General features: G+C 43.6%; 2 protein-coding genes across 2 annotated transcripts in view; one reads left to right on the top strand and one right to left on the bottom strand.

Annotated features, from left to right (window-relative positions):
- Positions 1-25,419, bottom strand: part of TBL1XR1 (TBL1X/Y related 1) — a 382,210-nt gene that overhangs the window by 308,913 nt on the left and 47,878 nt on the right. The window lies entirely within an intron of this gene.
- Positions 1-25,419, top strand: part of LOC125697463 (calcium-activated potassium channel subunit beta-2) — a 114,913-nt gene that overhangs the window by 8,198 nt on the left and 81,296 nt on the right. The gene's annotated exons all lie outside the window — the stretch shown is intronic.

The raw sequence follows: 25,419 nt of genomic DNA on the forward strand, positions 1-25,419 counted from the left end.
AGCCTGAAATTTCCACCTGGTCAATATTCCCACTGATGTAAATGCAGGGAGCTGGTTGCTTAGTATCTCCAGACTACACGGTGATATGAGCCTAATCAACTCTGTCTCAATTTTCAGGTGTCATTGAAAAGCATATCTTGTCTCCCTTGTCAGTACTGCTTCATTTTCTTCTCCCACTAAGCAATTATTTAATTTACTGGCAGTCCCTAGCACTGACAGTCAACATAGTTCATAGGACTGACCCAGGGTCACAGTCTGGAGCTGGTGGACTCTGATTCTAACAGTCACACAAGCTTGAAGTGTTGTGGCCCAGTTTCCCTGTCTTTGACATTAAGAGCAATGCTTTTACTACTAGTTGCGGCTGGAATGATTACATCCTAAAAATATTCAATGTTAAGCACTTTTCTACCAGTCTAATTATCACGTTTGTAGTCTGATGACTTGCACAAAAAAGGGACTGGAGAATAGCCCTAGTTACAGAGCAGCTGAAGTATGAGAGGTCCAACTTCATTTCCTGGCTCTTTTACAGGTAATGAGAGATCCTAGCCAACGTCTGGGCTTCAAATTTCCTTTTCTACTGTGGGAAACTCAACCTTTCCCTGTCAGGAAGCTGGATAATTCTTGTTTTTGAGATTGAAAAGGAACTTATTTCTGTCTTTAAATACATTATTACATACACAGTTCTAGTACAGATTCAGTTTATTAATAAAGGACAGAAAGGAATAACTATGAAAAGCTTTGCAGTACTCAGTCAATGAGTGCTTTCTTGTTACCTGATGTAATCTTGTACACCAAAATTAATTCAACAAGAGAAATAGGCCTCATAGCCAATACTGACCTCACTGACTTCAGTTATTCACAACATTGAGTAAGACAGCAATTACTTTTGCCCCTTTCACTCAAATAAACAGAACACCATCAGGCCTAATACCTACTATAAAATCAAGCAAGGTTACTTACAGTCTGGACAACAACCTCAGGTGCTTTGTAGATTTTCCTGTTAGCATAGTTTCCAGACCAGCATCACTGCCACAGTTCAAAACATTTATAGTGCTGTGCCTGATTTAGCTGCACCTGAAACACAGGTTGTGAAGGAACACACGGAAGTCCAACAGTTGTAATTAATGCCAAGAGATGCATGCAGGCAGCCTGTTCTGCTGCCTCACACTGCCCTGCCCTACAGCTGCCCTGGTGTGCCTGCAAAATCCTGCTCCAAATGCTGTTTCGCTGCTTTCCATGTTTTCTAAGGAAACGCTCCAGCAGCCCAGAGCTGGTGTCTGACCAACCAGCATAAAGAAATCCTGCAGTTACACTGACATACACCAACCCGCTCTTGTGCCTTACTGATTTTCACAGGTTTTGATCTTATGCACAGTGTAATGACAGAAAGGCCAGCACAATGGGAAGATGTTACAAAGTATAAAGGGCAAAAGGATCATAGCAATGAGAAGATGTTACAAAAGAAGGGGAAGGATCTCTCGCCCATCTCTGAGATTCCAGGCTTGCAGAGGAAGCTCTACAAAGGAAAGATCTCAAAAAACAAAACAAACAAAAAAAAAACAAAAAACAGTGGCAGTCAGCCCTTAAATGAGGTCTAAGAGAGGTGCAGCCAGCCTCCACCCCTTCTGGTCACACACATGAATTGCCTTCACCTGTGCTCCCAGGGCTGTGTCCTTTCCCCAGGTGCTCAATCAGGCCATGTCTCAGCAATTCCAACACACACAGTCATACTGATTTATTACTAAATGTGCAGTTACTCCCAGGTCTGGACTCTCCATAGACCATTACTACTTAGCTGGAAGTGGTGACCAGCATATTATAAACCCCACAAATGAAAATGCAGATACCATTGCAAGCACCAACATCCAAAGGCACTGCATTCCAGCTTGCCAGGCACAGGGAGAGGAGTGATGAGTTATCTTGCTAGCTTGATGGTTAGCAGGGCATGGTGAAAGCACTAAGTTACCACAACACCTGTCTTGCATAAAAGCTTTTGAATAGAATATAACCATAGCTTGCATAAGTTGAAGGTTAATGAGAAATGAAGGGAAGCAAAACAAGATTAAATAAACTGTTTGGCTCTAAAGAGTGTATAAAGAGCAAAGTGTCTCTTGCAAAGGGACTTGCCTCTCTTGTGAAAGTAATTTCCCTTCTCCTTTTTCTCTGGTTATGTCTCTATCCACTGTTTGCCCATTTTTTTTTCCAGGACTGTCTTCTAATATATATTTATATGTTTGTCAAAGTTCTTGTGTAAAGGCTAATACAGATCATGTATTAAAAGGCTTTAATACAGAACAGAGGCCATGTCTTAAGGGATGTTTCTGTCCCTAGTGTTGTTCTGTCTATGCTAGGATTGGGCCTACCTTAAATTAAGATCAATGGGAAGGGCTGGAAAAGCACATCTTCACACCGAATGCTCTTCTGCTCCAATTTGTATTGGTCTACATTTGTATTGCCCATCTGTCCTGTGCGCAGCCTTTCCATGAGCTCAGCTTTTGTCATAGCCATCGTTGTCAGCAACTGCAGGGGCTGTACAGCTCAGGAATAGCTCAGCCCACAGGGTTAGGATGAATCCACCACCGGCCCAAGCAGCAATAGGCAGAGGCAAGGTGAGGTCTCCATGTACTCATCAGCTCTCCCACTAAATGGACTGTTTCTTCCTTATACTCTTACCCTGGTCTGTTTAGAAAAGGACAATGTTGTGTTAGCATTCATTTTCATCCTCCACTGCAGGGTTCCATCCTCAGCCCTCATTTAAAGATTTTACCTGGATTAACTTGAACTAAAAAAGATCTGCTGAAAGAAACCCACATTTGTCTGACTATAACATTTGAACATGACATTTCTTCAACCCAACAGTTGTGCTCTCAGTGCTGCAGAAGTCATATGGAGTGCGGGGGGGGGGGGGGGGGGTGGAACAGACTGCTATCACACAAGCTGGGTACCAGCAAGGCCCAGGAATCAGTGGACATTTACAGCTTGCCTTCTCACCTAAAGTTTAGGAGCTGAAATAAAGATTTAACTCAGCTGTGTGTAGGTGAGAATTAGGGCTTCAGGTTTCACCACCAAACTCCTGACAGTGCATTTAATGTGGCTAAATGCTGATAGCAAAGGATGCAAATCTTTGGATCGTGTCAATTCAGAACAGACTCCAGCATGAAGGATGCAGTCATACCATCATTTCAAGCCCATAGGAATAAAAGATTTTAATTAGACAAAATGCGTAGATGGACACAGCTCAAAAGCTGCACACAAAATGAGGTCAGTGTGACTTCTGGGCTCCTCTATCCAAACACTGGGCAAAGTTCATCTTTATTAATTTTCAGGTTTCTAAAGTCAAGGGGGTGGTTTCAAAATTTGCCCTTTGGACTCTTTAATGAAGAGCAAATTACTGTTTATCCTACGCTCTTGCTGCTTGTGAAACACTTATTCAGAGATTTTAAACATAATCCTATTAACTTTGCATTGCTAAAAATGTATTCAACATCTGAAGTAATTTTGGTATACATTGAAGGCATAGATCTACATTTTTGGTTAAATCTCTCCCAAAAATTAGGCCCGGTGTTTATAGTCACCTGCAAGCAGAAATTAATTATTCAATCTGGGATGACAGAATTAGAATTAACATTGTATTTCTGAGATCCTTAAGCTAAACGCATGGGATAATTACTGCCTATGCGACCTTTTGAATTACAGTAATCCTACAGAAACCCATTACTGCAGTGACATTTTTAAAGCAGAAGCTGGGATCAGAGGAGGGCTATAGGAAAGCCATTATTTGGTCTGCAGCAGCTTCTCACAGAACACTGACCACGTGGGTCCGGTCCAGCAGACAGAGCGCCACGAACGGCTCAGCACAGATAGGTGGCACACGGCCATCGCACCCCAACCTCCAACCTTTAAGTGAAGCATTGGAGGACTCTTTCTCTCTGCCAGACCTCCACGCAGAGGCTGGCAGGGCTGAACGCGGAAGGAGCGGGTCTGGGATTCAGAGAGGTTGGGTTGGTTCTGGTTTCATCTCTAAATCTCCCAGCCGCCAGAAGTGCAAATTGCTCCCAAGTCCCGGAGCCCTGGGGACTCCTGTGCCTGCGGAGCCCGGGGCAGGGCCGCCCGGGGCCTCTAGGTGCTGCTCTTCCCCCAGCAATGGGCTGGGAGCGGCGGGGAGGCGCGGCGGGGGGATGCCGCAGAGCTCCGCACCCCCACTGAGTGCTTTTCGGAAGCATCTCGGTCGCCGTCGTGTGCACCAGCAGTGCAGCCGGCTGTGCTGCTTTCTGCGGGGACTGCAGAGGGAAGACCCGAGATCACGATCTCCAGCATGTTTTATCTGTAGCTATAGTTTAGTTTTTTGTGCTACTAAGGGAAAAAGAAGGAGTTAAACTGAGCTCCTGCTATCATTATGATAGGAGTTAACCCCATTAGGTCAAGAATGTGCACAGGTGGTTTAACTGTCCCTGGAGGTGTTCCAGGAATGTGTAGATGGGCACCAAGAGACATGTTTTAGTAGGCATGGTGGGGATGGGTCAGTGGTTGGACTAGATGATCTTAGTGCTCTTTTCAAGCCTTCCTGACTCTGTGATTCTATGATTTGTCCCTGGGAAGGAGAGCAGAAACACACGAGGCTGTTGCTTGAAGGAAGTGGCCATAGAGACTGTGCATCCTTTGAAATGTTAATCCTCATTTAGCAAAGGAATGGTGCATGATCAGGCACATCTCAGAGAATGACTGTTTAATTGTGCCCATCTGGGAACCCTGCTCTCAACAAATGCATTTGAGGCCTATACGTGAGCTCTGGCAGCTGCTGCCTGGCATGCTGATGTGTTAGGATTACACTGTGCTGCTCAGAACAAGGTCTCAGATATGTGGTGAGAATGAGATGGATGGCAGAGAAGAGCGATGGTGGGGTGTAGCAATGGGAGCAGCTGGAAAATGCTGTTATCATGCTGTAAACCTGCCTTTTGCCAGCCACTTTCATTCCTCTGCTGCTTCGTAGAGCAAACTCTTCCTGTCTGTGTGGATACACAGCCTCTAGGCAAACGTGTCAGCAAGGTGCAGCTTCCCAAGTGCTAAGAACAGAAAGGCACCTAGGGAATCCATCCTGATGCTGGAGGCACTGGTGCCCACAGGGATGCAAGCCCCAGCATATCTTGGGGACTCACCCAGCTGCCACCATTGCCCAGACACTAGGCAGGTCCCAATGAATAGACAAGCTTTCATAAGACGTTTTTGTGTGGAATCAATTTTGACTTCTTACCTATTAGCCAAATCCTCACGTTTGCCTTCTGTGGACATGCACATACCACAGCTTTCTTGCACTGGGAATTGGAGAGTTATTTCTCATCTGTATGGCATTTGTTGATATTGCTGCAGGCAGTTGGACTTTGAGCAAAGAGGAGGCAGTTTATGCTTTTTAGTACAGGCATATGCATGTGTCTGCGTGCATGTTCTGCATCTAATGTAGTGATACTGGTACTGGGTATTCTGCTGCTGGAAAAGAGCAAGCACCATGCATGTCTTCAGCACTACAAGAATGGCTTGGGTTGGAAGATACCTCAAGGATCACAAGGTTCCAATCCCCTGCTACCAACCTCTCTATTTAATACTGGACCAGGCTGCCCACGGCCCCATCCAGTCTGGCCTTGAGCAACTCCAGGAACGGGGCATCCACATCCTCTATGGGCAGCCTGTTCCAGCACCTCACCACTCTCTCTGTGAAGAACTTCCCCCTGACATCCAAACTAAACCTTCCCTCCTTGAGCTTAAAACCATTCCCCCTCATCATCTCTTGCCCTTTTTTACTATACCTCCTGTAATTAGGTTTTATGTCAGAGCTCGGAGGCCCTTTTCTGTGTCAGACAATGCATCAGCAAATTTTGGCTAAAAACTGAGGATTAGTATCTATGGGAAGTGGGCCAGAGTTTGTAGCAGAAACACACATTTCTTTTTTCACCAAATTGAATCTTAACAAATATCAGTGGGTGTAGTAATTGACTTGTTGGATGAAATGTGCCTTTTCTATCACATCATTTGTTCCAAAGTACTTCCAATATTTTCTCTGTAGGTTGATTTATTAACACTACATTGCAAACTGAGAAACTGGAGCTTTTCCCTTCAGCCTTTAACATGGCTGATGCACTGTGTTTGGGACTACTAACACAGACTTGTTGTAAGCTTCCCTAAAATACAGAGATAATTATCTGCTTTTATTGCAGAAGTTTGCAAGACTTCCTGTAACTCCATATTGCTTGTGGTCAAAGAGTGCCATGAGCTACATCATGCTGCCAGAGGACGAGGCTGTCCTCTTCCAAGTGTCAGTGGATGAGAACCAGCACTGCAGAGTCCAGCATAGCAAATCCTGATTATGAACTGTGAGTTTAGTGTAGCTGGAAAACACTTCCAGCTGGAAGAACAGTCACTGCTAAAAATGGATTCAGGTCAGCTTTTACAATGCTTTCTCTCAGGAGGGATATTCATTGAGCTGTCCTAGTCTCCAAGTGCACTTTCTCTTCTCGTTGTGGACAGGCTGTTTTCTTAATCAAGAGTCACTTCATGTCACGCACTTTGAAGCTGTCTTTCTGTCCTCTTTCCTCTGATCTTGGATTTACTTTCTATTTAGCTGATCCTTAAAAATTCCTCTCAACATAAGAATTGAACAACAGTTGCCACCATCAGAGGGTGATGTTAATGCCCATCTTCAAGACAGTTGCACCTTCCTTTCCCCTGTACCTTCTCCCTTCTTTCCACTCCCTGCAGCTGGCTCTGGAGCCTCACACAGCATAAAGTTCAGTTTAGAAGAACTAGGGAAAATGATCACATCAGACATGATTAGTAAGACAAATTCATCTTCTGAGGACAGATATTATACTTAGCACTGTGAGGAACCTTCACTGTGGATGCTGAGAAAGCAGAAGGCTCACTGTGGGTATTTCAGGCTTTTCAGAGGCTTTTTGGGATCCTGCATTGTCATTCTCTTGGGCCCAATCTACCAGCATTGGCCTAAAATACACACTGTGTCACCCCTGAGTCACGGACGTATTCTGTCAATACCCAAGATTCAGATGTAAATAATATTGGGGCTGATTATGCTCAGGCATTTCTTCTTATAAATTTTTTAGTGCTTTTATTTCTAAGAAATGGGAAATATAATGAAATGAGACAGCAGTGATAATCCCATTGTATGTATTTGGTGCAATGATGAGGCTAGATCAGATAATGAAGGTGTAAAATGGATAAACGTAGGCATTTCTAAAATCTGTAATAAATTCTAAGGCACTGAAAAGACTTCATGATACTAACAAAAAAGAATTCGTGACACTAATGACAGCAAACTCATACAAAAATCATCTATTCAGAGTGCTAGTCAATGAAGGGAAGTGTTCCAAAATACAGAAATCATAAAGACTGCATAAAGTGATCCATACAATACACAAAATAATCAGTACAATTCTCCTACATGTCCTCAGCTTCTTGGCTCTGTACTGCACAGAGCACCTTTTGCTTTTTCACTTTCATTTGTGCAATGGGGGATGACCATGCTAATGGCAGCAGTGATTTTAATGCCTGTGGCTTTAGCATTAGCAAGTACTATGTATGTTCATCTACCTGACAGGAAGGAAAGATTGTTACAGCAAAACAACTTATGCTGCCTATATGTCACCATGTTTATAACCAGGGGAAAGAAAAGGAAAAGCATATTCTGTACAGACTCCAGAATGCAGAGCTGCGACTTCTCCTTCAGAATTTCCTCATCAGCTGGCAGCAAGGGAGCTAAGGTACAAACCCTGCTATTACACAAGGGATTCCTTCAGCCATAAGATCTCCTTCCAGTGACAGCTGCCCCTGTGAGAGGCACTCACCTGGCAGCCCAGCTTAGTGCCATGAAACCAGACCCGGCTGCAGAGCTCCCCTCCTCCTCAAAGAGCAAGCAAGGCATATCCTGCTGTCACACTGAGCTTAGCTTTGCAGCAGATGTCATGTCTGCAAGTGATAGCCATTCCTGTCACTGGTTTTCATATGGAGAAATTGATTTCTCAGACAAAAATCTTCTTTATTGGGAATTAAAATGAATGGCTGCCACATCAACACAGCACAAGTGTATGGCCAGCAGGACAGCAGCTACGTTGGTGATAGAACAGCATTTCCCACTGGTCCTTCTTCTCCACACAATAACTTACTCATTGTACCACCCTTCCACACCACCTAAATGCCTGTATTTTTCTCTTTGCAATTGGCTGCTGCCAAGGGGCTGTGCTTGAGAAAATTAGTTTTTGTCACTTTAATCATCTAATCTTCATAAATCTTTTAATGCAAAAACAAAAACTACTTAATGCACAGCAAGATAATTAATATTGAAAATAGACTCGGCGGGGGAACTGTAGCACCTGCTGCCTTGCATTAGGTTCCCAGAATAATGACTTATCTTGGAGCTTTAAGTATGTTTGTAAGAACAATATAACCCATAACGCCAACACTTCCATTTGCTTTTGATATATCCTATCAAGTAACTACATAGCTCAGCACCAAGCATAACGTCACCAATGTCCATGCTGAAATCAAAAAACCAACAATTTAGCTGGTCCAGAAGGAGAGGATTTACCTTTTTCCCCTCATCCCACCAGATCTCCATATGAGAAAGGACTTGCAACTGGACTGTGCTGGGAGCAGCCTTGGACAAGGTCAGGCTGTGTTTCCCACCCAGAAGAAACCCTTTGCAGCAGGATAAAGCTCTCAGCTGCCCTGGGGTCAGTGGAGCTAGGTATTCCTTCTCCTACAAAATAGCAGAGAGATAGCAACTCATCCTGCTAAACACATCTCCCCCTAAGCAATGTCATGTAACTCATTAATGCTGAGAACTAGGTGCTGCCAGTACAGTCTGAAAAGGCTCTGAAATGCCAAAAATAATGTGTGCACTTACTGAGCACTTAGCATCTTCAAAGCACTATACAAATATTAACTAATTATTAAAGGAACTCATTACTGAGGGAAAGATGTTTATTGCTCTTCCTGAGCAAGAAGGCATGAGGGAAGGCACTCAGCTTTAGAGGACCAATGGCAGTGGTCCCCATCCTGACCAGTCCCACACCCACTCTTCACAAAGGGCCATTTCCACATTTACCCCATCCAATTTCTATGGCAGCTGAGTGTCCACAAATCTGCATGACTAATATGTGTGCATGAAAAAATTGCTATGTGCTGCAATTACAGAGACTGCATGAGGAATGCTCAGAGATGGGAGGTTAAAAAAACCTGTACTGAAAATAGGAAATGGTGAGGAAGAAATCAAACAAGAATACAGATTCATTTAATGCTCAGCAGGGGATGGATGAGGACAGCAAAAAAATTCAGAGTGAATTAATGCTGCCAAAGAATTTAAAGGGAATACGGAAGACACTTATTACATGAGTGTCAGGGGAATGAGAGAGAATGTCCATTAATTAGCAAATTAGGGTGGGTATGAAGCTAATGATTGCTAGAATCTATCTTTAATGAGACAGATGAAAGAAATGTGAACAATTTAGAAATGAGGAAAAGCCAATAAAATACCTCTTCCTAGTCAACATGTGAGAAAATACTTGAGGGAAAATAATCATACATGCAAATCAGCTGATATAGATGAGCCCAGGATATGGGGGGAAGTGGCAAAAATATCATACTGCCTGTATTATACTGTGCCCTCCTGAATTGTAAACGAAGACTGAGAGGCGACTAAAGAAAAGCGCGTACAGACACTTAGAAGGGGAAATAAATGATCCCAAAACACGTCTTGCTGAAAACTCTACCTTTCTGAAATAAATCCGTATTGCTTTGGAATGCAGCCAGGTGAAACCTGGTCCATCCAGAGGTCCCACACTTATCCCCGGGTGGCTGCAGTCCCTCATGACAAAGGCCACCACTGCCTGGAGCTCACTGCTCCTCAATCTGTCAAGAGACTGCAGGCAGGAGGTCCCCGTCCTGGCCAGGCACCATGCCACTGCTGAGAGCCCTGGCAGGGAAGCAGGTGCTTTGCAGATGGTGTTAAGCGAGGCGTGCTGCTGCAGGGCTTCCTGAGCAGTGTGGGGTGACCTTGCTGCAGGACAAGGGCTGTGCTCTTAGCAGGTGGAGGGACCACAACCCTGGAACAGCCCTACAGGGATGCTGCACCCCGTCAAAGTCTTGGCAGTAATTATAATTAAGACAGAACTCTCAATTAGCAGAACTCCAGTGTAGGATGAACATAACGATGACCCCAACACTGATTTTTGGAGGTGCCTACACATCCAGCTGCCATGGAGGCAATTCTGGCCATGAGAGTTCGGCAGCTTCAGCAGCACAAAGCCCCAGACTGCATTGGTCTAGTGGAAATAAATCTCACCAGACAAACCTGATTGCTTTTTTGATAGGAACAGAAAATTAAGAGATGAAGGGAACGCTGGAGCTGTAATATATTTGCATCTGAGTAGAGTGTTTGATACTGTGCCTCATGAAATCTTTCTAGAAAAATTAATTTAAATCAGATTGGAGATGAACATTCCCTTCTTGATTGAAAACAGGCTAGAAAGCTATAAAGAGGGGTTAACAGAGAGCGACAAAGCAGAGAGTAGATGAGGAATCCTTAGAAGAACCACAAAGTTTTAGAAGTTTTATTTAAGGTCTTGCCTGTTTATATAGAAATAGGGGAGAAAGTGACATGTTAATAAGATGAGATGACATTAGGAGTAACTAAAAACCTCAACAAAAGATCCATAGGCAGAAGCAGCTGGATAAGGGCATTACAAAATGCATTCAGGGTTGGGTACAGCACAGGAGAATTTAACCAGATTTCCCTGCACTGGAAGAGAAGAAACCAATCAATTTTCATTGGCAGGAGGAAAGGAGATTCAAAACCTGTGGGGATAAGTTGGGAATGAGACAGGGCATTGGGGAGGGCAGCGCATGTGGGGCAGCCCGGCTCCTGCCCACCTGGATGCTGCTCTGCTGCTTCTGCACCTGGAACACTGTGTTCAATTCTGGGGAACTTATTAGAAAGGAGATATTGAAAAATTGTAGTGAGTTCAGAGAAGAGCAACAAAAATTATCAAGGGGATGGAGAGACTCATTTATAAGATTAAAGGAGCTAAATCAGTACTGGAAGAGCTGAATTTGTAATACACTGCCACTCAGAGAAATGGCTGTGGAGAGACATTATAGCCTAGTGCAGAAACACCAAACAGGGGAAAATTCAGCAGCGTGGAAGGGTGTATAAAGAAGTACGGGGAGTCCAAAGTGAGAAAGAGGAAATACAGACTGACGAGCCATAAGCATTTCCTGACAAGGGAGGCCACATAGCCTCGTCTGTGTGAGGCTTCCGCTCACTGCGAGCTGTAGTGACAGCATCATTTCCTTCCCAGAATTTCAAATTTCCTCTTGTGAGCTTTTGCTCAGAATGAAGAGTTGGGATTCTGGTCCCTGGAATGTTTTTTTCTTGATTGTCTGAGTGCATTTACGGTTCATGCTACACTGGGAGCAAGATGCATGCACACAGGTTTCCTCTGGTTTGCATCTGTGTTTCCCATTTAATTTCCCACACTTGCAGTCACTTGTTGCTACTCCGCAGAAATTCCTCTCTATGTTCTTCAGTGAAGCTGCTTGAGCTGACAGCAACAAGTTCAGGGCAGATATCCTTAATGCCCTGCCTAGCTGATACCAGTAATTCCTCAGGATTTCAGTTTCCTAAGAACTGTGTAACTAATGCAACACAGCACCTTGTTGTTTTCATCTATTTTGTTTAACTTCATACGCTGTATTGTTTTCACTTCTCAGATATTGATTAAGTCAATTCAACGCCTTGTTCTAATCAGAGCAGCACTGTTTGCATTGTTATACATGTGTACCCATTATAACTGGTTTTTATCAAGTAGTTGGTGAGCTGTCTGTTCCAGAATTAGACAAGGTCTGCATGTTTCAGCTGAGATCAGCTCTCCTGTGCTCAGTACCAGCTACGTGCTGCTTACCAGTGATTTTCTGTGCTTTTTTTGAGTAGTCTGGTCCTGCTCCCCTCCTCACAACAGTTAATTAAAGCAATTCATGTGGAGTAAATCAACTCCTGTGGGTGATAAAACAAAGGGAAAGGAAACGTATAACATCTACCTTGGACTTTAACCATGCGCTTATCTGAAGAAAACATGGAGAAAAATGAAGTTAAACATCTTTGGGAGTACTGTTTGCCCCCACCTGAAAAGCAGTTGACCAGAAAAAGGCAGCGGGAGGGAGCATGGACCCTGCTCCTGTGCAGTGCCCACTTCTGCCCAGGTCCTGGCAGTGGCTAAGTATACATTTGTGATGTTGGCACAGCACCAGCAATGTAGTCAGATGGCTCTGTGCAGTCATTTGCATTCTGCCTCCAGATGCTTTTATTTCTCTTGCTTTGAGTAATATTTTTTCAACCTTGTCTTCTCATTAAAATTTCTTCTTCATTATAGTACATTTCAATATAATTTCCTCCCAAACTGAGCTCAGACTACAGCCCGACTAATAAGAATTGCATGATCTGCATTATTATGCACACATAACCCATTATAATTGAATCTTATTCCACTTTAATTGCACGTGTTTACAAACACTGTACTCACTGCAACAGATTATGTGTTTTAGTTGATTGTGTCATTAATGATTGAAAAGCCAGTGGCATTTTGCATTAAGCCCACTTTTTGCTCGCATAACAAGCGACAAGATAAAACTCTTCTGAAGAGCCATGACAGAGGTTTCTGACATTCTCTTTTTCTTTCTAATTGTAACTGTTGGATAGAGCTCTGCCTTAAACTGGAACTCTTTGGAAACACAGTACTTTGTATCACTGAAACCATCTTCAGACATCCGCAGTGTGACAGGATTTGGGTCAAATACTGATATTCGGATGAATTTCATAGAATCATAGAATCATTAAGGTTGGAAATGACCTCTAAGATCACCCAGTCCAACCATAAATCCTCCCCCTTCCCCCTCCCCATGCCCACTGACCATGTCCCTCAGTGCCACATCTAACTTTTACTTGAAAACCTCCAGAGATGGTGACTCCATCACCTCCCTGGAAATTTGGAGGCCAGATTAATGACAGCAAGAGCCCTTGCTGCCCTCAGCCCTTTGCATCAGCCAGGCACAACTAGAGGAGAGCTTTGCACCCAGACCTCCCTCTTTGCAGTGTGCTCGTATGCCCCCTGAATGCCCAGCAACTTTGTTTCTGGCTGATGTGATAAGGTCAGCAGATGCAAAATTGTTTAGGAAATGTTGCCCCTGAGACTTCAGATACTGAAGAGAATTGGGAAATTTGGCAGCACGCTGTGCTGCTTTGGTGCAAGGTCAGTTAGATAAGGTCAGTCAGGATGTTAAATCTAGCTGCTGCCTAGTTTGTCATCGGGTTTTGTAACAGGAACAAGGGAGTCTGATAGACCAGAATCTCCAGAAGAAAGAAATAATTATTAAAACCAAGCCTGGTTTTAATAATTATTAAATATAAATAATTAATAAGTATAAATAATTAATTTAATATTTCCCACCAAGATTCATAGAAAATGTACTTTCATATTTTCTACACATTTACCCTTTGTAGAATTAACTGAGAGGTACATGCTTCTTTTGGGCTCTGCTCAGCTCCTTCCTCACATGTTTATCCTGCTGCTCTTTAAGCATCTATGCAGGACATACCCTAGAAGCTGTCCTTCAGACACAGGTACCACCTTGCTGGAGACACCCTGCAGGACACCCATTGCAAGCATTTTCCAAAGAGTCCTGCAAACTGGGAAAGCTTTTTGCCACCACTGCATCGCAGATCCAAAGGCTTTGCCTGGAACTTCCCCTGTTAGAGCAGGTCTTTAATTGGGAGCTGATTTTGTGGCTCCAAACATGCAGATTAGTTTATTAAATTTGATCATCATTTAATAAAATACTATTACAGCAGTGAAGGAGAAGAAAGGATTTGTCCTTAATGAGACAGGTTTTGGCAGAAATCAAAATGCAGCTGATGTGCTCAGCATCTTCAGGATGCAACTGTTTATGGCTTTGACAATAAATAATACATCACAGGCACTGACAAATGGAGCTTCACAAAAGCCCTGTGAAGTAAATCAGCAGTTGTTATCCAGGACAGAGAGGGAGATGGGGCATAAAAAGGTTAAGTATTTTGACCATGAGGGTATAGGATGCATGATGCCCGGGTCTGTGCTGGTAGCCACATGCCCTTTCTTTCCTGATTTTCTTCTGACTGTCACCAGGTGCTGGGAAAAGCCACCAGTAATACATTAGGATACAAAGTTGTCAGGAGGATGTGAAGACAGGAGATAAATTAATGATTTTTATGTTCTGTTTATGGATTTACAGAGAAACTTGGGATTTAATTTGGACAGTCTCGGTTCTGCGATGCCTTTTCGGTTTCATCTATTGGATTTCTGATAACTGCAAAGCCCTCCGGTGGCAGAGGGGATTTGAATTGTTTTGGGGTGGAATTAAGCAGTATAGCACGACGCTGTGTTTATTACAGGAAGGCTTTTGTTTTGTGCTTATAGGGATTTGGGCAGTAACTGTGCTCCTGTTATTAATTGTTGTGTATTATGAGTCACAGTAAACTTACTGCATTGTTTAATCTATTTTCTAAACATCATAAAATGTTTAGAGGTTTCATCTATCTTACGGTGTGAGATTTGGCCCATCTTTACACTGCTGTGTAAGTAGGGATGCTGTAAGAATATACATCAGCAGGTACACAGGTAGAGGGAGGGGATTTGCTGGCTTTTGTTTACAGTGATTTACACAGCTTGCTGTGAGTTACAGATGCTTTCGGCTGAACCAGTTTGACTCACACAGTCAGAACGCAGTAAAAGCAGGATCTCATCACTGCAGCTGCCTTGCTCCTTCTTCCTTCCTTCTTTCCCTCCTTCCTTCCTTCTATGCTCTCATGCCTGCCTGCCTGCCATGTCCAGAGCTCCCATCCTGCCTCTGGCCATGGCCACAGCATGCATTAGGGTGATGTTTGCAGTCAAGATATTTTCTTCTAGGCTTTAAGATACCAGTGCACCCTTCTTCTGCAGTTATTTTCCAAGCATGTAGTCAGAACCTAGCACTGATCTAGTGCTTTTCTGTCCTGTGATGAGAAGTGTGGAGAAGTGGAATGTATTACTGTTATTGCCGTCCTTTGATATGTATTCCCTAGGGGAGCTGATATTTGAAGGGTTCTCTGTCTACAGTGAGGACTGTTGTCAGCCCGGGCAGCCAGGATGTAGGAGTGGAGGCTTGCAGGTACTTCGTGCCGTGCACTGAGGAGAGAAATCTTTTGTTTGTGGAGAACAGCTCTGCAGAGCTGGAAGGAGCCGTTCCTGTAGCACCAGGAGAAGAGTTGGTACAAGGTCAGAGCTTTTAGAAAGGGCAAAGAGAAAACAAACCAGGCGTGCATGCGCCGGTGCGTATTTGCATGCATGTGCATATGCAAGCAAGTCTGTGAATGTAATTAACACCTAGCTTCTGGAGAACAAAGTACACTGTAGCAGAATACATGCATTCTTACCTTTGTGTGAATGCAACTGCATTAACCTTAAAAAAGGAAAGAGGAGGGATTTAAAACACTGCAATAAAGCTATGCTGAGTTGTGAGTCCCTTGCAAAATTCTTGTGCAAAATCAAACTCATTTTTAGTTAAATAAACTCATAAACTCTTGCATCACACCAATGATTACCTTTCATTACTGATAAATGGCCAAATGTATTATCTTTGTTTCTAAGCTGCCAAAGATACTTGCTCAGCCTGAGATGCTGTCTGCCAAGCTTCAGGACTGAGGCAGATTGTTATGCTTGAAGCTTTGTACACACACGAAAGAAAATAAAGAGGGGTTTGTTGCTGGCAAGTTGGCACAGTCTTAACCAGTGTTGATTAGCAGGAGACTCTGGGAAGCACATCAGGCTTGGAGTAAGTGGGGAAAACGGCAAATTCAGCTAACAGGTACTGAAGTGTTGCCATAAATGGAGTATATTAAAAGGAGAAGTGAGCAGAGGAAGCACTTCAAAGGTGGGACAGCTTGTGGAAGGTAAAACATGCTGGTAAGACCATAAGAAACCAGGTTGCAAAGCGATTAATGAACTAGAGTTGAATTTTGGTTCTTGGGACCAGAAATCAATTGCATCCCAGTAGGAACACCAGAGATCTGAGGGCAGAAGTCAAGCCACCACTGAAAAAAATCTGTACTCAGTGCCCACACTTTCTAACCACCCTCTCAAGCACCTTCCAGCAAACACTGATAATTCAAGATTCCCAGACAGGCTGCTTAACTTGGTTTTGGGTGGGGAAGGCAAGCAGAGGAGGAAAAAAGGAAGAGACGTGGAAGAAGAGAAACAGCAGCACACAGAGCTCCAAGAAAATGTTTGGAAGTACACCAAGCGGGATCCTGGACGTGAGGACAGCTCAGCTCACAGCCCCAGGAATTCCCTGAAGCCCTGAGAATGTCCACAATGCAAACCTGCTGGCCTTGCTGAGATGTGACATCGCAGCACAACTGTTTCCTGTCCCTGCTATGCTGGGTGCTGCTAAGCTGAGAGTGGATGGTGCTATAAGCTAATTCTCAGAAACAAATGGAGGAGCTTTCAAGCACCAGAAATACCCAACAATTAGCTCAGCAGTGGCTAAAATAAAAGAAGGATCATGCATGGAAGAATATTTGGCATATTTCCAGGTCTTAGCAAATATGAAACCCCATCAGTCTGAAGAAGCATTAGGAGTTTATGATGTGGAAATAACTGGCTGGTGTGTGACGCATTTCTAGCTTACGGTGAGCAATCTATTAGAAGAAAATGTTTTAGACGTTCTGGGGCTGGAGTCAACCTCACTGCTGCAGGCCAAATGCCATGAACATGAGGCCAGTGTTTCAGAAACAGAACAGCCTACCATGTGCAAAGAGGGAAGAGATCAGGAAATATTAGACATAATTACTCCTCAGCTATTTAATACTCAGATGAGGTGATGGGAAAAGTCTTCTGTAATAGCTGAGTTCAGGCAGCTGATATATGCTGTGGTGTCATCTTTGCTGGCTTCCTCTCATTCTGAGGCATCTACCAGATGGACAGAAACCTTTTACAATTTGACCATTTGACTTGAAGCAAGCTCTCACAAAGAGAATCTGCCAAAACAGCAAAAGAGAGTGAACTGTTTTCATTGCATCTACTTTTAACAGCAACAAAAAAGGCAGCTCAGTCACGTCCAGCAGCCAAGGTCAGCACGACCTTGGGTTTGAGCAGCACCCCCTGCCCACTCCAGTGGAGTAGGGTAATTCTGGACTGCTGGGGATCTCAAAGCACTCCACAGACACTGCTTGGCTTTACAAATGTCTTCAGCAACAGAAAAATATTTGCTATACAAATAAGCAAACTGAAACACTAGAAAAAAAGTTTTGCTCAGTCAGTCAACAGAACGATCAGTGACTGCAGAAACAGTGACTGCCAATTCCTACAGTCTCCTTGAGGCCAAGCCAAGCAAAAGTGTCAGTGTCCACATTCACACATATTACACAGTGACAAAAGATGGCAATGAATCCTCCATCACCAGAGTAATCCCAAGTGGTGTTCCCAATATCCATGAATGCTTAACCATCAATTTCTGAAGTGTTTTCTTTCTCTAGAGCAGCTCTTTCTTGGAAGAAAGCCTGCAGTAGGGTCAGGAGAACAGGTTCCTTCCTTCCATAACCTAGGGGTGCAGGGTCACCCCAAGACATCTGTACTGGGATGATGATTGCAGACCCAGTGTTGCACCTGAGCTCTTGGATCTCATGTAGAAAGTGCTTGATAATATAAGCCCAAAATTATTCACGCTGGAAAATGGGCCTGGGTCTTTTTTTCCTACTTTTAAGTACCCAGTTTCTGTCTTCTGTCTTTTTAGTTCTTCTATCTGCTATTTTTGTCAAAAGGCAAGATTTGTGCCCTCTCTTTGACACAATTTTTTCAGTTCCTCTGCAAAAGAGAAGCTGCACTGTCACTGACAAAGGACCATAGAAGCAATTCTGTGATGCTCTCTCTGCTAGAGAAGTGCTGGTAGGTGTCACCCAGCACCTAAGGAAGGGGTACTTGACACAAGCTCTTCACCTTTCAGAAACTGTATTTTCTGCAGTGACACAAAACTAGGCTTATTTTCCTATCTTTAACCTATCACACACAGAAGCTTCCCAAATTCAAGTGCTTGCTCTCCTGAAGTGCCAGTACTTCTCAAGCGCTGATAGTACCTGCACTCTAACTTACCCACTTTTATTTCCATTTCAGACAACACTGTCTGGATACTGCATGGCCTTGTTAAAAAAAAGCATACAGACACTTCCAGGAACAGTCAGTCCCCTTTCCTTCCTGACTTAATCATGACAGCAATTTGATGGACTCTGTGAGTACCTTTATGCCACGAAGACAGGAACTGCTTGGGGCATGAGTTGAAAACACGTTTGCTTGGATAAGAACAAGTATTTGAGGGGCATCCTTGTTGCTTCAGTCACTCTTAAGAAAGTGTGTCAAGAGGTACTTCTATGAGTACATGGCATCTCAACCATGCTGTTGCTCAGCTCGCCTTTCTTACATGAGCTAAGGAGACATCTACTTTGTGCCAGCAGAAGGAGAACTTTTCACTGTGCTCCATAAGGCTTCTGTTACTCTGCTGTAGCCCTGCTACCCTTTGGGATGCATTGCCGTGACATGGAGCTAAGACCTTTACCAGCAGACATGAGCAAGCTTGGTTGAAGTGCAAAGCCCCGAGATGTGCAGAGCATCAGCGCTGCCCTGAGTGCACTTTGCATCCTTGTGCCATGGTGCTGTGATCAGCAGGAGGCTACAACCACACAAGCCATAGCCATGCAGGGTTGGGTGCACAGGAGGCTTTGCCTACATACCCTGAGAGCAGTGGCCTGCAAGCAGCACTACTGCAGAGCAGCAGTCATCTGCAGCAGTGTGTGTATCTTCTGCAGGTGCCACAGCTCCATGATGCTGCCTGGCTCAGGGCTGCTCCCAAACCAGAGCAGCAGGAGCAGCAGCAGCTGGAGGTCACTTAGCAAAAGCCCAAGGAACAAGGAGGGGGAAGGACTGCCACTGCTCCACCTTCTGCTGCTGCTGTTTGCCTGGGAGTTGAAGCTCAGACCAGTTCTATTTTCAGGATTTAGATAAAAATTCTGGACACAGGTCATGAATCTTTCAGCTGCAAGGAAGCCTGACTCCTTTTTTTCCTGTGGGGCAGGAGCAGGAGTGCAGCCAAGCTGCCTGGCTGGAGTACCCTGCATCGAGCAAGCCTCGGGGACAGAAAGATGCTGACACTCACAAACGTGCACACTGGGGATATTCTCACATGGACTCACAGAGCTGGCCTTCAGTTGGTAATTTTGCACCAGACTGGCACAAAGTTTCTCCTCTGAGCCCTCCTTCAAGTTCTCCTCAGCCCCTGCCCTGCAGGGTTTTGCACAATTGCTGCGAATCAGAAGCCCTCATGGCAGGATGAGAAAAGCAGCAGACTGGGAGGGGGTTCTGCGTCACTGAGCCCAGTCACAAGTCACCATGTCACAAGATCTCTTTCAACCAGCAGTGAAGCATTCTTGAAGCTAGTTTGTTTTTACCTCCACTTCTTTTTCAAAAGGACCAATCTGGTGCCTGATTCTTCTGATGGCTGGAAACCTCAGAATTTCCATCTCCTAAGTATATCCATGACCCATTTATACCTATTTGTTCCTGTGCCAAAGCTGGCCTCGAGTTTAAATCTCTCTCCTCGTTCTCCAGTGTTAACTTTACATTTATAGACAGCAATCACATCACTCCATGCCAGACAAAGGCTGCGCCTGCTGCATTTCTCTGCAGCTGATCCTACTTTAGCACACCTTCTCTGAATGGGTTGTGCCAGGGCTGCCTGGGGCCTCTTCAGCCCTGGTTCAGCGACGCTCAGTGCTGGATTTTACATCAGTAATGCATGACGTGATTCCCATGAGGAACATAAACTCCTGTGAGAATCATAAATGCCATCAACCTCTCACAGCAATCCTAAAAGGAGTCCAGGGGCAGCCACTGCATCCCAAACTTTCCCCCAGTCCATTCTACATTTTCCCTGAGCCATCAGTGACTTTCAGCACAATTTCACTAATCTCTGTTCCCTCCAGTTTGACCAAGCTTTTCACTGTCATGTACTGAAGTCCAGAGAGATTAGACCGAAGTCCAGAGAGATTAAATCTACTGCACTCTTTTATCAAGAAAATAAATTATCAAACAAAAGAATCAAATTCATGTGACCCAATATGCCTTTGCTAAAACAGTGTTGCATTCCTTCCATCAAAAAGCAGTCAATTTCTTTCGTAAAGGTTTTTATAACATTGAGGTCGGACAAACAAGCCTTTAGTCATATTGATCATACATTTCTCTTATAATATGCAAAGCAGGTATTACACAGAATGGTAGTGGGATCCAAGCCCTGTCTGGAGATAGATTCCCTACATGTTGACTCCAGCAAAGACAGATCAAAAAAGCAGCTAACCTCTATTACCTACTTTGCTGGTGGCTTTCTTTTTTTAAATGTTTGGAGTGTTCTACATTTGTTACTTCAAAAGCAGTTTACAATCAGGCTTTTGCAGTGCCAAAGTACAGAATCAGGGTGTAGGAAACAAACAAAGTTCTAGAAAACCAATGTAAGACTTGTATTTCCACACGACCAGTGGAAACAAAATACAGTATACCTTCCCATGGCAATTAGGGAATCTGTTCCCTAAAACATATCAGAGAATTGAGAATATTACATGTGTTTTACTTGGGTTTGTTCCAAAGGCTTCTGAATGGTGCAGCTAACAGGCTGTTAGGTATCCACAGCCTTCTGGCTGGGGATCTAATTCTTAAGCAGCTCTATTTCCTTTGGTCACTCCTGGAAAAGGACATAGATCTGTGGACCTGATAGGTGCCTGTGTGCTGACTTTATGTCAGCAAGTTATTCAAATAGTCATTTTCAGCACCCAGGGCAGGATGCAGGGGCACTCAGGCCATTTCAATACTCATGAGGCAGACCTCCAAGCCGTGTCATACAGCAATGCAATATGGCATTTTACTACTTGTTTGTGCTACATGCAAACAGTAAAGTTGACGAGTTAATGAAAATTAAGAAAAATGAGGGCATTTCACTCGAGCTGCACTAGGATTGTTTCAAACAGCCTTGCATGGACAATTAATCTCCTGCTCCTATTACAAAAATGAAATGAATGGTCAGTGGCTGGAATTAGAGAAAGTAATGAAACTGAAATATGGTTATTAACAAAGACAGACCCTGAAAGAATACCAGAGTCCAGCTGAAAGTTCAGCTAAATCTGAACCCAACTGCAGAGAAGAACCACACTTAATTTTAAATGTTTCACAAAACATTTTTATGAATCTAGAAAGGAAATTTTAGCAAATCTGATTTTGCTGGATAAAAAGAAGCTCTTGTCATGATTAATCCAATTTAGAAATCAGATGCCAGCAAAGGGGGAAATTTCCTTCTCGTTTATATTCCTGTCAGCCCACTGAAATCAGAAGGGCTTCAGGAAAGTTAAAGAATTCCTTTGTAAAACTCAGCAAAGGAGCTGAGACATACATTTAGGTGGCTCTCTCATCGTGCTCAAACATCATCGAGGGTCATTCGATGAATGAAAGATCTCTGGAGCAAAATCCCACTTTGGGTTTTAAGTTTTTAAGAGTAAAACGTTTGTCCATCTAGAGTCGGGAACTAGAGCAGAGTAGCGAATATACCACATATATTTCATAGCAAATATTTAGATGTAGAATCTTGTTCCTTTATTTCATTAAAGATGGCTATATTAAAATTAATGACATGAAATATCGACAGAGTATCTCAAACTTTTCATACGGGCCAAGGAATGTTCCAGTAGCTAAAATACCAAGGGGCCACTGAAATAAAGTGCACCAGTAATTGTGGGCAGTGTCTTTTTGTTCAGTGATTGCACGGCTCCTGACATGACAGTGCAGTGCCTGGCAGGAAATCCTGCAAGGACTGAGCTGTCCAGAACAATTAATACCTGTGGTTGATTTATTTGTGAGAGAAGGAAGAATAAGCACATCTTCAGTGCTGGGACTCAAAGCTGTGTTCCTCACCTTGGTGTGTGGGAAAAGCATCACCTACTGCCAGTTCAGTAGCACCTATTGGCACCAGATCAATGATCCTCACATTATCCCAGGTTAGGCATGGCCACATTCTGTTTTCACACTGGTTTGCTGCTCCAAGGGTTATTAGAAATATAAGCATGAAAGTGAACTAAAGGAAATCCTATAAGATCTGGCTGCTCTCACTGCCACTGAGCATTATTTGAGGGAGTAAAGACTTTCTGGGACTGTTTTTCAGATTGTTTCTATTGTCCCTCCACTAAGATGTAGGCATTGGCTGTGGGCTAAGGCTGGGAGCCCTGCAATAGAAGCACAGGACTTGGGTCCTGTTGGATGAATCCATAGGCAATGTATATTTTAGGCATTTAGCCCCTCACAACAGTAGGGACGTGTTCCACAGCTTGCAGAGTGTCTTCTTTGCCTACCAAGGTTATTTGTAAGAGTCCCAAAATAGAGCAAGTACAGACACAAGAATTTAGAGAATCTCAAAACTTCCCAGAGCAGAGGAAAGGTCAGGTTACAGGTGAATTGATGGACAAGTTGTTCCTTTTACTTTGTTCTGTTTTTAATATCACCTAAGTAGAGAAATAATGAAACATTACCTCAGTAGGCATAATGAGTGCAAAATAATTTCAAGCAGATGTAAACAAATAGTGTTAGGTAATTAAAAACTGAGATAACTCACTGGCTAAATTCCTCTGGAGTCCTGTTCACTGCAGCCTTTGATGATACATTAATATTTTATACGCAGGATTGAAAAACCTATCAGTGAGGATGAAAAGCACAGATTTCTTTTATCAATGGAAAAAGTGTGTTTATGCTAAAGGAGTACCCCTCTGGCCTGTGATAAAGGCAAAGCTTTATCATTCTATATTTTCTCTTAGAAAGCATCAGTTTGGTTCCCAACCTTTTTTTTTTTTTTTTGACCAAGTCCTTTATCCATAAGTTCGTCCCATGTCCTCAGCAGTTGTGATGGCAGGGAATATGAGGCAGCTTTGTGCAGGTGCTGTAAATTTTTCACATATGGGAGATAAATTCATATACAGCCCATATATCTTTGGAGATGTACATTTCAAACCGAACACTGACCACAGTGGTATAAATCTCTAATGACTCTACTGCAGTAAGCACAGTGAAATCCCACTGGTCACTCCTGATTTATAGAGGACCACTGAAAATTTTGGACCCTTGGAGAATTTTTGATAACTACGTATCCACATATGTTTTAGTTTTTAGCCAAAGCTCAAAAAGCACTTTGTAAAGCAGAGCAGTGCCATTATTTCAGCCTTATAGGTGGGGAAGCTGGGGCACGGCACTACAGAACAGCTCCTCCACAGTACAGCTCCCAGCTCCCAGCTCCCAGGGCATTTATTCCTCTGCCCCCATACCACATCACTGCTTCAATGGAAATGGCCTCATTCAACAAAACAGTCACTTTCCCTCCTGCATTGCATCTTCTCTCCACGACTTGATTCTTAGTACCTGGAGTGCAGAGCTGAGCACACAGCACCAACTCATCAAAGGCACTAAAACAGAAATATTTCGCTGATGCAAAAGACCTTTCAAAAAGAGAGAGAATGAAAATAGAAGCATGAGCTTCATCAGAGAAGTGACTATTCCACCAAAGCAAAGCAGCAGTTGAATAAAGAATAAAAGCAAGAAGAGATTAAAGGAGATACTTGAGTCCCGAAGAAAGGAGAGCATTGCATAGCAAATGATTTGCAGGGGATGGAAAAAAAGGGTGAGGGATCAATTCTCGAGCAATATCTTGATGAAGTTGCTGGAGAAGTAAAATTACTGTAGCAATAGGATAATGTGGATAGAGAAAGCCAGCACGAGGTGGTAAAGAAACAGCTAGATGCTATATATAAAATCAGAGAGCATCTAAGTGGCCTATTTGTTTTTTTCAGTGGAAGGTGAATAACACAATGAATTACCCATCACAAAGCATGGAAATTGCAGCAGAGATGATTGGGACACTGCTTCTGGAAATAGCTGAACAAAGAAGAAACCCCTCTGATCATGGCATTCCAGGAGAGGAGTAAATTGGGAGAACTGCACGCAGAGCTTAGGCCAACATGTGCTGTAAATGTTTGAGCAGTAATCCATTGCTTAACAAATGGGAAAGCAGCAGGCAGCAATTGCTGCTCAGCAGAACTGTTCAGAGCAGGAAAGTATCCCTGCCCAATGGCTGCGCACAAAATCAGGCTCTGAGAGCACTGCTGCTGAGCCCCAAACAGAGCAGAGTAAAATCACCGGAGCATGAAATTCTGGAATTACTCTCCACGCACCTTGGAGGCTGGCCCCAGCAACTGGGTGTGCTTCCTCAGATACATATTTTACTGCCCTTTAAGCAGTAAACATCCACTGGGCCCAGCAAGCAGCATTGTGCAAGCAGCCTGTTTTGTTGGATTCTGTTTTGTTGCTGCTCAAACTCACAGTCAATCTTCAGTGATTTACTGAGGAGGATTGGGCACACCAGAAATCATTTTATTTCATCATCTCTGCCCAAGGAATTCAATAGTTTACACTACCCGCCATTGTGAAAGATGCTGTTCGAGTCTGAATGTCCCCTCCGGGTAATCATAAAAGGATGCCTGACTTGTATCTGAGCAGAAAAAATAGCAAAGCCCCTGCTTGCACCAGCAGGAGAGGGGAAAAGGATTATTCCGATGTCTTTGCTGATAGCTGTCTCGGACATTTCCCATCTCTGCTGTTCCTCAGTACCATTGAGGCTATAGACATTATAACAACACGTGGATGCTTTGATGTTTCTGAAAATTAGCTGTGCTTTATGGTATATTTGATTAGTGTAACATGCAACTGGCAAATATTAATCTGGAAGCACAGGAAGGCAGCAAGCTCTGGGAGACAGAAAGTAATGGAAGGGTTAAGCTGCCTTTATTTTTGCCAGCAAGTATACATTCTCTGTTCCCCATCCACCCCCATAAAGTACAAAATGTAGCAGATGTTTGTGAACAGCTAGCCTGATCTATCAGCCTTTACATAAATGAAGGCTGAGTTACTGAAGGAGAAGGCAGAATAATGTTTACAAGAGAAGAGCAAGAAGATTTCCGACACCTGGGCAACTTAATGATGGCAGATGGCAAAAGCTGAAGGCAAGAAGAAGCAGCAACGTGCACCAGCAGCTGTCGAACAAACGGGGAGGAGGAAGGCCTCCTCCGAAACTGCGCGGGAAGGATTTAATACCTGCAGTTGGGTGAGGGTGAGAGCGTCAATATGCAGAGAGAGGAGCCCGTGCTTTAACTCCTCAGATAACTACCATCAGAAGTACCCAATGGATTGTCAACCGAGGAGATTTTCACAGCAAGAA

Source organism: Lagopus muta, chromosome 9 (genome assembly GCF_023343835.1).
Source record: "Lagopus muta isolate bLagMut1 chromosome 9, bLagMut1 primary, whole genome shotgun sequence".
Taxonomy (NCBI): domain Eukaryota; kingdom Metazoa; phylum Chordata; class Aves; order Galliformes; family Phasianidae; genus Lagopus; species Lagopus muta.